The sequence below is a fragment of the Capra hircus genome, chromosome 4, assembly GCF_001704415.2.
Source record: "Capra hircus breed San Clemente chromosome 4, ASM170441v1, whole genome shotgun sequence".
In the NCBI taxonomy this organism is placed as follows: domain Eukaryota; kingdom Metazoa; phylum Chordata; class Mammalia; order Artiodactyla; family Bovidae; genus Capra; species Capra hircus.
The window spans coordinates 105,029,730-105,043,092 of NC_030811.1; the positions used below are offsets into that span (position 1 = coordinate 105,029,730).

Sequence of the window (13,363 nt, forward strand, 5' to 3'; positions counted from 1 at the left end):
ATAATCTGGGTAAGAGGAAGTCTGCGGCAAGTGTTGCCTGTGGAGGTCTGAGGCTCCCTTTCACTCCTGCTGTTGCAGAAGTGGAGGCTAAAGAAAATGCTGAGCACTGAGGTGAGACACCACCGGATTCATCACTTCGAACACTATCTTGCCATTCTTGTCAATGGTGTTGGTCCTGGCTCCAAATCCCCACCCCTCAGATCAATACAAGTTCCCTCCTTCTTCACTCCTACCACACAAAGCTGCGGGGAACATCTCCCCACACACTCAGGAGGAGACCTTGTTTCCTACTTCAGAAAGGAAATTAAAACTGTTAAGAATTCCCACAGCTTTCATTCACTCCCATTTTTACCTCCTTATAGGAGAAGGCAGTGGCACCCCGCTCCAGTACTATTGCCTGGAAAATCCCATGGATGGAGAAGCCTGGTAGGCTGCAGTCCATGAGGTTGCTAAGAGTCGGACACGACTGAGTGACTTCACTTTCACTTCTCACTTGCATGCATTGGAGAAGGAAATGGCAACCCACTCCAGTGTTCTTGCCTGGAGATTCTCAGAGATGGGGGAGCCTGGTGGGCTGCCGTCTACGGGGTCGCACAGAGTCGGACACGACTGAAGCGACTTAGCAACAGCAGCTGACATATAGGAAAAGGAGGGGCCCTATATGCTGTTACTCCTGGGACCTTACACCATCAATTTTCTCCTTCCCCATGTGTCTTCAACATCCTCATTTCTACTACTTCTTTACCATTAGCGTACAGTACAGTCACTCCCACTTTTCTCCTCCAAGGAGAGGACCATACTCACTCTCTAATCCCACATCCTCCTGTTTCCCCTGAATTCAGCCCGCTCAGGCTTTCATGCCCACCATCCCATAACTCACCATCCCAGCACTAACTCAATAGATGTGAATATGAGCAAACTCTGGGAGACAGTGGAGGACAGAGGAGCCTCGTGTGTTGCAGTCCACAGCGTCTCAAAGAGTCGGACATGACTTAGCGACTGAACGACAATAACAACAATTCTGTAAAAATGGCTCTTTACTTGCCCATTGCTGTCATCCTCTTCTGGAATATATGTTCCACACCGTTAGGTTTTTTTCTGTTAAACCACCACCCACACGTATCAGCAAGGCACTTGGTGATCCAGTCAGGATTTCGGCTAGGCATGGCTTTATCAAAAAAGACTCACAGAGTTAGAGAATGAACTTAGGGTTACCAGAGGAGAAGGGGGAGAGGGAGAGTTAGGGAGGGAGGTTAGGATTGACATGTACACACTGCCATATTTAAAATAGAGAAGAGTCAGACACGTCTTATCAACTGAACAACCACCACTACCATCAACTAGGACCTACTGCATAGCATCAAGAACACTGCTCAATATTATGAAACAACCTAAATAAACAAAGAATTTGAAAAAGAACAGATTACATGCATCAGTTCAGTTCAGTCACTCAGTCATGTCCGACTCTTCGCAACCCCATGAACTGCAGCACGCCAGGCCTCCCTGTCCATCACCAACTCCCGGAGTTTACTAAAACTAATGTCCATTGAGTCAGTGATACCATCCAACCATCTCATCCTCTGTCGTCCCCTTCTCCTCCCACCCTCAATCTTTCCCAGCATCAGGGTCTTTTCAAATGAGTCAGTTCTTCACATCAGGTGGCCGAAATATTGGAGTTTCAGCTTCCACATCAGTCCTTCCAATACCCAGGACTGATCTCCTTTAGGATGGACTGGTTGCATCTCCTTTAGGATGGACTGGTTGCATCTCCTTGCAGTCCAAGAGACTCTCAAGAGTCTTCTCCAACATCACAGTTCAAAAGCATCAATTCTTTGGCACTCAGCTTTCTTTACAGTCCAACTCTCACATCCATACATGACTACTGAAAAACCAAAGCTTTGACTAGACACACCTTTGTTGGCAAAGTAATGTCTGCTTTTTAATATGCTATCTGCTGCTACTGCTGCTAAGTCGCTTCAGTCGTGTCCGACTCTGTGCAACCCCATAGAGGGCAGCCCACCAGGTTCTCCCGTCCCTGGGATTCTCCAGGCAAGAACACTGGAGTGGGTTGCCATTTCCTTTTCCAATGCATGAAAGTGAAAAGTGAAAGTGAAGTCGCTCAGTTGCGTCTGACTCTTTGCGATCCGATGGACTGCAGCCTACCAAGCTCCTCTATCCATGTGATTTTCCAGGCAAGAGTACCGGAGTGGGGTGAATATGCTGTCTAAGTTGGTCATAACTTTTCTTCCAAGGAATAAGTGTCTTTTAATTTCATGGCTGCAGTCACCATCTGTAGTGATTTTGGAGACCCCAAAAAATAAAGTCTCTCACTGTTTTCACTGTTTCCCCATCTATTTGCCATGAAGTGATGGGATCAAATGCCATGATCTTAGTTTTCTAAACGTTGAGTTTTAAGCCAACTTTTTCACTCTGCTTTCACTTTCATCAGGAGGCTCTTTAGTTCTTCACTTTCTTCCATAAGGGTGGTATGATCTGTGTATTTGAGGTTATTGATATTTCTCCCAGCAATCTTGATTCCAACTTGTGCTTCCTCTAGCCCAGCATTTCTCATGATGTACTCTGCAAACAAGTAAAATAAGCAGGGTGACAGCCTTGACGTACTCCTTTCCCAGTTTGGAACCAGTCTGTTGTTCCACGTCCAGTGCTAACTGTTGCTTCCTGACCTGCATATAGGTTTCTCAAGTGGCAGGACGGGTGGTCTGGTATTCCCATCTCTTTCAGAATTTTCCACAGTTTGTTGCGATCCACACAGTCAAAGGCTTTGGCATAGCCAATAAAGCAAAAGTAGATATTTTTCTGGAACTCTCTTGCTTTTTCGATGATCCAACAGATGTTGGCAATTTGATCTCTGGTTCCTCTGCCTTTTCTAAATCCAGCTTGAACATCTGGAAGTTCACAGCTCACATACTATTGAAGCCTGGCTTAGAGAATTTTGAGCATTATTTTACTAGCGTGTGAGATGAGTGCAATTGTGCGATAGTTCGAACATTCTTTGGCATTGCCTTTCTTTGGGATTGGAATGAAAACTGACCTTTTCCAGTCCTGTGGCCACTGCTGAGTTTTCCTAATTTGCTGACATATTGAGTGCAGCACTTTCACAGCATCATCTTTTAGGATTTGAAATAGCTCAACTGGGATTCCATCACCTCCACTACCTTTGTTCATAGTGATGCTTCCTAAGGCCCTCTTGACTTTGTATTCCATGATGTCTGGCTCTAGGTGAGTGATCACACCATTGTGGTTATCTGGGTCATGAAGATCTTTGTATAGTTCCTATGAAGACCTACAAGACCTTCTAGAACTAACACCCCAAAAAATGTCCTTTTCATTACAGGGGACTAGAATGCAAAAGTAGGAAATCAAGAAACACCTGGAGTAACAGGCAAATTTGGCCTTCGAGTACAGAATGAAGCAGGGCAAAGGCTAATAGAGTTTTGCCAAGAGAACACACTGGTCATGGCAAACACCCTCTTCCAACAACACAAGAGAAGACTCTACACATGGACATCACCAGATGGTCAACACCGAAATCAGATTGATTATATTCTTTTCAGCCAAAAATGGAGAAGCTCTATACAGTCAGCAAAAACAAGACTGGGAGCTGACTGTGGCTCAGATCATGAACTCCTTATTGCCAAATTCAGACTTAGAGAAAATAGGGAAAACCACTAGACCATTCAGTTCAGTTCAGTTCAGTTCCATCGCTCAGTTGTGTACGACTTTTTGCGACCCCATGAATCGCAGCACGCCAGGCCTTCCTGTCCATCACCAACTCCCGGAGTTCACTCAGACTCACATCCATCGAGTCAGTGATGCCATCCAGCCATCTCATCCTCTGTCATCCCCTTCTCCTCCTGCCCCCAATCCCTCCCAGCATCAGAGTCTTTTCTAATGAGTCAACTCTTCGCATGAGGTGGCCAAAGTACTGGAGTTTCAGCTTTAGCATCATTCCTTCCAAGAAATCCTAGGGCTGATCTCTTTCAGAATGGACTGGTTGGATCTCCTTGCAGTCCAAGGGACTCTCAAGAGGCTTCTCCAACACCACAGTTCAAAAGCATCAATTCTTTAGCGCTCAGCCTTCTTCAGAGTCCAACTCTCACATCCATACATGACCACAGGAAAAACCATAGCCTTGACTAGACGGATCTTAGTCAGCAACGTAATGTCTCTGCTTTTGAATATGCTATCTAGGTTGGTCATAACTTTTCTTCCAAGGAGTAAGCGTCTTTTAATTTCATGGCTGCAATCACCATCTGCAGTGATTTTAGAGCCCAAGAAAAATAAAGTCTGACACTGTTTCTACTGTTTCCCCATCTATTTGCCATGAAGTGATGGGACCAGATGCCATGAATCTTCGTTTTCTGAATGTTGAGCTTTAAGCGAACTTTTTCACTTTCATCAGGAGGCTTTTTAGTTCCTCTTCACTTTCTGCCATAAGGGTGGTGTCATCTGCATCTCTGAGGTTATTGATATTTCTCCCAGCAGGTATGACCTAAATCAGATTACATGCACATGAGTGAAAGTCACTCAGTTTTGTCCAACTCTTTGTGTTCCCATGGACTATACAGTGCATGGAGTTCTCCAGGCCAGAATGCTGGAGTTGGTATCCTTTTCCTTCTCCAGGTGATCTTCCCAACCCAGGGATCAAACCCAGGTCTCCCACAGTGCAGGCGGATTCTTTACCGGCTAAGCCACAATGGAAGCCCAATTACATGCATACGTATAACTGAATCACTTTGCTGTATACCTGAAATCAACATAACATTGTTAATCAACTGTACTCCAATATTAAAAAATATGTTAAAAAAAAAAAAGAACTGACCAGTAAGATGTGAGTAGAACTGGATCATGTCCCTCAAAAGAGAAGCTTCTCACTGTCTACTTCCTCTTCTTTCTTGGTCCCTGGAAAATAGCAAAAAGAAACGTGGACTAGGGAGGGAAGCCACGTATGAAGGAAGGCAAAACTGCTCCACCAGTCTACGTCCTAGGCCAGTTCGGGGAGCTGAGGTTCCCTCCTCCCTTGGGTCAGCCACAGAGTTCTGGACCATTACACAAGAGAAAATGAACTCTCTTCCATTAAAAACTACTGTTTGCTCAGAACTGTTTGTTACGGCGGCTTATCCTATTCCCTAGGTAACACACAGGGGTTCTATATGCTTTATTCTCTGCTTGATCTCCACGACCTGAAACAGTGCACAGCGCAGAGCATGTGCTCAGTAAACATGCTGAACAACTCCTAAAGTAGTATCTTTCTCTGATCCACGTTCCCTTCCTGCTAATACCTCTTTCTCTCCTTCTTTTTTCCATCCAAGCTTTTGTGAAAGTGCGTTCTTCTCATATTGCTGCCAGTTCCTTGTTCCCTAAAGTCCCTATGCGAATGTGACCCTTTTCTCATTATGCTTAAAATTGATTTTCCTCCACTAAACTGTGTTTCTTGCGAGCAAAACTGAAGAATGTCTCTTAGAAGCTGCCCACCATCCATTTCATCTTCTCCCTTCCTGCTGTCTGGAAAACGGCAGATGGTATTTTTCTCCTAGGTAGATGGTGCTAGAGGTCATCTACCTGCCAATGCAGGAGACATAAGGGATGTTGGTTCCATCCCTGGGTCAGGAACATTTTTTGGAGGAGGGCATGGCAACCCACTCCAGTATTCTTGCCTGGTGAATCCCATAGACAGAGGAGCCTGGTGGGCTACAGTCCACAGGGTCACAAAGAATCAGACACAAGTGAAGTGTCTTAGCATGCACTCAAGTGAACTTTTAGTATAGAACTTTGAATTTCCTAGAGTACCTGACTACATAATATGTATTCAAAAATATTTACAGACTGTGAGAATGCACTGTATTTGTTGGAAGTGGAAACTGTGTCAGGGAATTTAACAGACTGGTCTGAGGTTACACTACCTGCCTTCATCAAACATTTATTCTTACAGTGCCAGAGTTGCTGGTCTTCGTGTTTGTTTTGTTCATTTAAACTTGTGTAGCCCTAACAGGATGTTCTTCTTTTTAAGCTCTTTTATTTATGTTGTGGTGATCCAGCGCAGAATTTTTGGTTGTGGTTTTAAACCAATAAAGGAGAGCCGTTGAAGACTGCTAATTTCCTTCTAGTTTACTGCTGCCCTAGGCAGCAATTCAGCAACTATTGGGATATTCTGTGGAGCCTGTGACTGGATAATCCCAACTCTCCTTATTTCCGCATGCACAAAATCAGTCTATACTTGGGAGCAGCTTTTACTCTTTAGGCACCAAGTGAAAATTAAGGCCCTGTGAACATGCGATATAGTTTAGGTAATCTTTTTACAAAGGTTGAGGATGTGAAGATCTGAGACATCTTAAAATAGTGGTCTTTAAGAAGTATTCCGCTGCTGCTGCTAAGTCGCATCAGTCGTGTCCGACTCTGTGCGACCCCATAGACGGCACCCCACCAGGCTCCCCCGTCCCTTGGATTCTCCAGGCAAGAACACTGGAGTGGGTTGCCATGTCCTTCTCCAATGCATGAAAGTGAAAGGTGAAAGTGAAGTCACTCAGTGGTGTCTGACTCTTCGTGACCCCATGGACTGCAGCATACCAGGCTCCTTCGTCCATAGGATTTTCCAGGCAAGAGTATTGGAGTGGGGTGCCACTGCCTTCTCCAAGAAGTATTCTAGAACACTCTTAAATCAATTTTGTAAAACAATGCACTTATCATTTTTTTGGATTACATCTAATATTGTCATAATATATTTACAAAGTTGTCAAGGGTATGATTTTTAACATATTTCTAAAGTTTATGTTGTAAATAAAATGGTTATATCAAACTTTAATTTCCAGTGAAATTTAAATACCTTAATGAAAGTTTCTATCATTAATGTAAAAATTTAGTGAATAAACTATTAATTGCAGGAAATTTTATACCATTCTACTTTCTCTTCTTGAGCTTGTATTTCCATTTTATTGTCTCCCAGTAGATTATTCATGTGTTTGATAACAAACAATTATATAGCATATATTATGTGTCAGAAGGGCTTCCCAGGTGGCAGAGAGGTAAAAAATCCACTTGCCAGCGCAGGAGACACACGAGATGCAGGTTCCAATCTCTGGGTCGAGAAGATTCCCGGTAGTAGGAAATGACAACCCACTAAAATAGTCTTGTCTGGAAAACCCCGTGAACAGAGGAGCCTGGCAGGCTACAGTCCAATGGGTTGCAAAGAGTCAGATATGACTGAGCGACTGAGCACACACATGTACCAGAAGCTTCACAACACAGGCTCATTTAACACTGTCTCAGGTTGGGTGCTGTGGCAACCATATTCCAAGATGGAGATTAGGATGTAGGAGCTTACTAGGGAGTATTCTTGAGATAAACTCTTGTGAAAGAGAGGAAGAAAATGCAGAGTTGGGCAGAGGGAGAAGCTGAGCTGTGATTTAATACCAATGAAGGCCTCAGCCAACCTGTGGGAAACTTTGGAATTAGATTGGCCCTTCAGACTTGTTTCCAGTTGGAAGGAGGAATCCAGACCTTTCAGCATGACTTTGAATGAGGCAGTTTTCTTGGCAAGGCAGTCCTTAAAGAAGTCTGAGAGCGGTGGGCCAGCTTCTGGCAACACACCCAGCAGCTGAAGCAGCAAGTCACTCATTACTGAAGGCGGACTTCTGGGTGGTCCATCAGAGAATTCACCAGAGTTTCATGAGGATGAGACTGAAAATCAACCCAAGTGACAGATGAGAAAACTGAGGCACAGAGAAGTTCAATAAATTGCCCAAGATCTCTTAAGTCGTGGGACTAGGATATGAACCCAGACACTCTGGCTCTACCACTGTGCTTCTAACCTCTGGCCCGTGTGTATGCTCAATCGCTTCAGCTGTGTCTGACTGTTTACGACCCGATGGACCACAGCCCGCCAGGCTCCTCCATCCCTGCGATTCTCACATGAGAATACTGGAGTAGGTTGCCATTTCCTTCTCCAGGGGATCTTCCAGACTGGGTTAGTTTACTAACCTCTGTCTTAGGGGGAAAAAAATATGCAAAGATAGAGGATACACTCATGGTTTACTGTGATAGGAATAAAACAGTACCAGATGGAATAAACATAATGACCCTCACCTTATATTTTAAAGGCTAGAGGGAATTGTGCTAACATTTTAACAGTAGATTTCCCTGGGTGGTAGATTTAAAGGTGATCAATATTCTCTTTACTATTTTTTGTGTTTTCTGAAATAAAAAATGTAAAACATTTTTAATGAGAAAAAACTCAATGAATATTATTTTAAAGAGCATTGTTGGAGGGATTAGGATGCTAAATTCAGTAATGACAGAGGGGTACTTCACAAGCCATCCGATACTCACAGAGTTAAGTCAGAAATGATAAAGTTCAAGCAGCATGCAGAGCACTTTATCAACTGGGGTAGTTTTAGGATGATAACTGCAACACTGGTGATCTTAACATTTCCTCTTTGCAGGTTGTCTCTTCACAGGGTCTCTGTTCCATTTGTGGGTAACCTGGTTTTATGGATTGAATTTTATACTCCCTTCCAAACTGACATGGGGCTTCCCTGGTGGCTCAATGGGAAAGGCTCTGCCTGCATGTAGGAGATGTGGGTTCGATCCCTTGGTAGGAAAGGTCCCTGAAGAAGGAAATGGCAATCCACTCCAGTATTCTTACCTGGGAAATCCCATAGACAGAGGAGCTACACTTCATGGGGTCGCAAAGAGTTGGGCACGGCTTAGTGGCTAAATAACAACAAATTGATATATTGAAATTCTAACCCCCAGTGTGATGATATTAGAAGGTGGGGCCTTCCTGAGGTAATTGGGTCATGAGGGTGGAGCCCTCAAGAGTGGGAATAGTGCCCTTATAAAAGGGACCCCAGAGGGCTCTCTCCCCCTTTCTCTGCCATGTGAGGACATGATGAGAAGTTGGCATTGAAACCCAGAGGAGGACCCTTACCAGAACCCAACTGTGCTGACACCTCATCTCAGACTTTCAGCCTTCTAAACTGTGAGAAATAAATTTCTGTTGTTTAGAAGCCACCCAATCAATGGTAATTTGTTACAGCAGCCCCAATTGACTAAGAAACTGGGCTCGCCCCTTCTGATGAGCTGCTGCTACTGCTGCTAAGTCGCTTCAGTCGTGTCCTACTCTGTGCGACCCCATAGACGGGGACCCACTATCTCTGGGATTCTCCAGGCAAGAACACTGGAGTGGGTTGCCATTTTCCTTCTCCAATGCATAAAAGTGAAAAGCGAAAGTGAAGTCGCTCAGTCATCCTCGACCCTTAGCGACCCCATGGACTGCAGCCCTCCAGGCTCCTCCGTCCATGGGATTTTCCAGGCAAGAGTACTGGAGTGGGGTGCCTCTGCCTTCTCCGCTTCTGAGGAGCACTGAAGCGCTAATGTGGCAGCCATCAACATTACAATCAAATCCCAGGCCATCTCTCTGCCTGACCTCTTCTGCTCATTGGGCAGGATTTGAGTAAATCACATTAGTGCTTTTGGAACAGATAAGGTGTTCAAATTCTGTTAATTTTTATGCTCCCATGGCTACTGCCCTAGTTTATTTAGGTCTTAATTACTGCTTACCCAAACAATAGTCTCCAAACTGGTTTCTGGCTCCTCTGTTCTTACCCTTTTACTCTGAACCACTGATCTTTCTGAAGGACATCTCAAGTGTCTCTCTTATTAGAACACTTCATTGACTCATGATTCCTACAGACCAAGATCCAAACTCCTCAGTCTGGAGTTAAGATGTCAATATTGTAAGTCTTCATGGTGGATGAAGAAGAAAATTTGTATTTTCAACGGATCAAATTAATTTAGAATTACCTAAATACAATGATGTCCAAAGCACTTGTAATTGTAGGTTTCTCTTGGTAAAATGAGAAAAAGATGTCCAGAACCAACACTGAAAGTCAGACACATATCTAATTCTGAAGATAATGAGTTCAGAACCAGTGTCATTCTAAGGAAAAGACCAGGTCACTGAAAAATCAAAGCATATCTGATTGGTCTGAGTCAATAATTTGGACCGTTTCTGATGTAATGTACAATGTACGACTATAAATATCTTCAAATGGATAATGGACTTAATTTTCATGTTCAAAATTTGGACTATCAGTAGCATATTTGCAAAGCTAAGCCTGGCTTTCTTAGTTGAGTATAATTGTTACCCCAGGAAGAAATGGAAGAGGAAAGAAACCAGAAGCATAAGGAGAATCAGAATCAGGACAGAAAGGATGAGGAAGCAAATTTACATCCTAAGTTTTAGCCCTTTTGTAAATTTTTTATCAGTTTTGTAATTGCTGCAATGTTGAGTATATTTTGTCTTCTCTTAAAAATCATTTAAAAGAATCTGCTGATGTAAATTTTCAAAAAAGAGATTCAGTTTACAATGTTTATGAATTTGGGGAAATCTAATTTATTAAGTTAATATATTTCATGAATTATCTGTAAAAATAAGGTATCAGTACAGTTCAGTTCAGTTCCGTCGCTCAGTTGTGTATGACTCTTTGCGACCCCATCAATCGCAGCACGCCAGGCCTCCCTGTCTATCACCAACTCCTGGAGTTCACTCAGCCTCGCTTCCATCGAGTCAGTGATGTCATCTAGCCATCTCATCCTCTGTTGTCCCCTTCTCCTCCTGCCCTCAATCCCTCCAAGTATCAAAGTCTTTTCCAATGAGTCAACTCTTTGCATGAGGTGGCCAAAGTACTGGAGTTTCAGCTTTAGCATCATTCCTTCCAAAGAAATCCCGGGGTTGATCTCCTTCAGAATGGACTGGTTGGATCTCCTTGAAGGCCAAGGGACCCTCAAGAGTCTTCTCCAACACCACAGTTCAAAAGCATCAATTCTTTGGCGCTCAGCCTTCTTCACAGTCCAACTCTCACATCCATACATGACCACAGGAAAAACCATAGCCTTGACTAAACGGACCTTAGTTGGCAAAGTAATGTCTCTGCTTTTGAATATGCTATCTAGGTTGGTCATAACTTTTCTTCCAAGGAGTAACCGTCTTTTAATCTCATGGCTGCAATCACCATCTGCAGTGATTTTGGAGCCCCCAAAAACAAAGTCTGACACTGTTTCCACTGTTTCCCCATCTATTTCCCATGGAGTGATGGGACCGGATGCCATGACCTTCGTTTTCTGAATGTTGAGCTTTAAGCCAACCTTTTCACTCTCCTCTTTCACTTTCATCAGGAGGCTTTTTAGTTCCTCTTCACTTTCTGCCATAAGGGTGGTGTCATCTGCATATATTATTTTAAAATTAATTGTTTTGTTCAGTCACTCAGTCGTGTCTGACTGTTCACGACTATAATATCCAGGCTTCCCTGACCTTCAGCATCTCTCAGAGTTTGCTCAAACTTATGTTCATTGGGTCGATGATGCCATCCAATCAACTCATCCTCTGTCGCCCCCTTCTCCTGTTCTCAATCTTTCCCAGCATCAGGGTCTTTTCTAATGAGTAGGTTCTTTGCATCAGGTGGCCAAAGTATTGGAGCTTCAACTTCAGCATCAGTCCTTCCAATGAATATTCAATACTGGTTTCCTTTAGGATCTACTGGTTTGATCTCCTAATAAATGGTGAATATTCCTCTCTATGTAACATATACAAAAGCTTCTGGGATATTAAAAAAAATTATCAATATGAGGTTGTCCCCATTCTGGCCCAAAATATCTTTTCAGCTTAACCCTTTAATACGTTCTAGCTCCAGCCCTACTGAATTGTTCCCAGTTATTTTTACACAGCCATTTCCCTAAACATGCTTTTTTTCCACTTTCCCCTGGAATATCCTTCCCTGAGACATAGAAAAATTAAATTCTCTCCATTCCTCAAAATACATCCCTCAGCTTCTCAAAGTCTCCCACAACTGAAGTAATGTCTACTGTTCTGAACTCCTTGGCACTTGTAGCTGGGCCTTGTTTCACATCCTCAGTCTCTTTACATACACACACACGTGTGTGTGTGTGCACGCATGCACACATGCTTATATATAATTATGGATTATAATAATGCTATTGCAGATTATATTACAGTATACTCATATGATTTTATTGTGAATTCCTTGAGGGTAGGATACACATTACAATAATCACTATTCCCCTTATTATTTGTTGAATCAAAACAACAAATACAAGATGAAAAATTAAACAAACATAATGAATGCTTCCATTTCAACTCAAAATTTAAAAATGTTATTATGAAGACAATATTGAAGGGTAAGTTTTAAAATTCAGATATTTCTACCATGCACGACTTTTGTCATTTCCCTATTTCAGTTTAAGGATTTAGCCATGCTCATACAACATATTTGTTTATGTAACAGAATGTTAAAAATAGGATTTGTCATCTCTAGTTTTGGCTAAAGCCCCACTAGAGTGGAACAAAACAAGAGCTGATGAGTATTCCCACATTCCAAAAATGAGATGCTAACACTTAACACCTATTCAGACCCTACTTATCCTCTGCTCCCTGCACTTCCGACTTCTGTGTCACAATCTGGGCCAGGTGCCCTCTTTGCAGGTCTCTATTATGGATATTATCACTCTGTACTGCCGTTGCCTTTTTATCTAATATTTTATTATACAAGTTTCAAATATACTCAGAAGTTGACAGAATTATATAACAAACCCACTACCCACCATCTAGACTCTGCACTCAACATCTGATCTATAATATCTGACATATTTGCTTGATCATAATATTCATCCATCCCTCTATCCATCTGCTTTTCTTTTAAATGCATTCAAAGTTGCAGACACCAGTGCTCTTTGCTCTCAAACACTTCCGCACGGTACTGTTAGCTAGAGCTGGATATTTGACTACTTAAAAATACTTTCGGTAAAACGTGCCATTGCCTTTTACTCTATCGCTTCCATTAGGCTGAAGTGACTGGGTCTTTTTTGTTTTCTACCCAATGCCTCACACACAGAAGGAACTAGGTTAACATTTGTTAAATGAATGCATTTCAGTTTTCACCAGATGCTGGTTTCTTGATTCATACATAGAGTAATTTTGCCACTCCTTTGATTCATCTTCTTGTTACCCTTCCCAGAAAATCTGTAAGTGGCTACCTGCATTTTACCTGTTTAGCATCCGAGGAAGCTAAGAATTTTAATGTTAATGATTGTAGACACTCTCTCAAAGCGTCTTTCTACAAAGCCCCACAAGGTGGTGCCCAAATATCTTTTTTCAAACAATAGTCCAAGACCCATGGTCAGTCCTCACTCATTTCTGTTAGTATTTGGCATTTTTAATTGGGTTAATTAGCATAATAGAATATTTTATATTCATATATATAATTAATAAAGAAGTACTTACGTTGAATAAAACTATATATATGTATTTCAGAATCTGCAGTTCTGG

General features: G+C 42.5%; 1 long non-coding RNA gene across 2 annotated transcripts; it reads right to left on the reverse strand.

The window, feature by feature from the left end:
- On the reverse strand, nucleotides 1,050-13,363 carry LOC108635921. Of its 2 annotated transcripts, none has more exons than XR_001918017.1 (3): nucleotides 13,319-13,363; nucleotides 4,844-4,923; nucleotides 1,050-1,168 (listed from the first exon to the last, which is right to left on the reverse strand). It is a non-coding gene; the product is annotated as an uncharacterized LOC108635921 (long non-coding RNA). The 2 variants fall into 2 exon arrangements; XR_001918016.1 differs by lacking the exon at nucleotides 13,319-13,363 and adding an exon at nucleotides 7,519-7,692.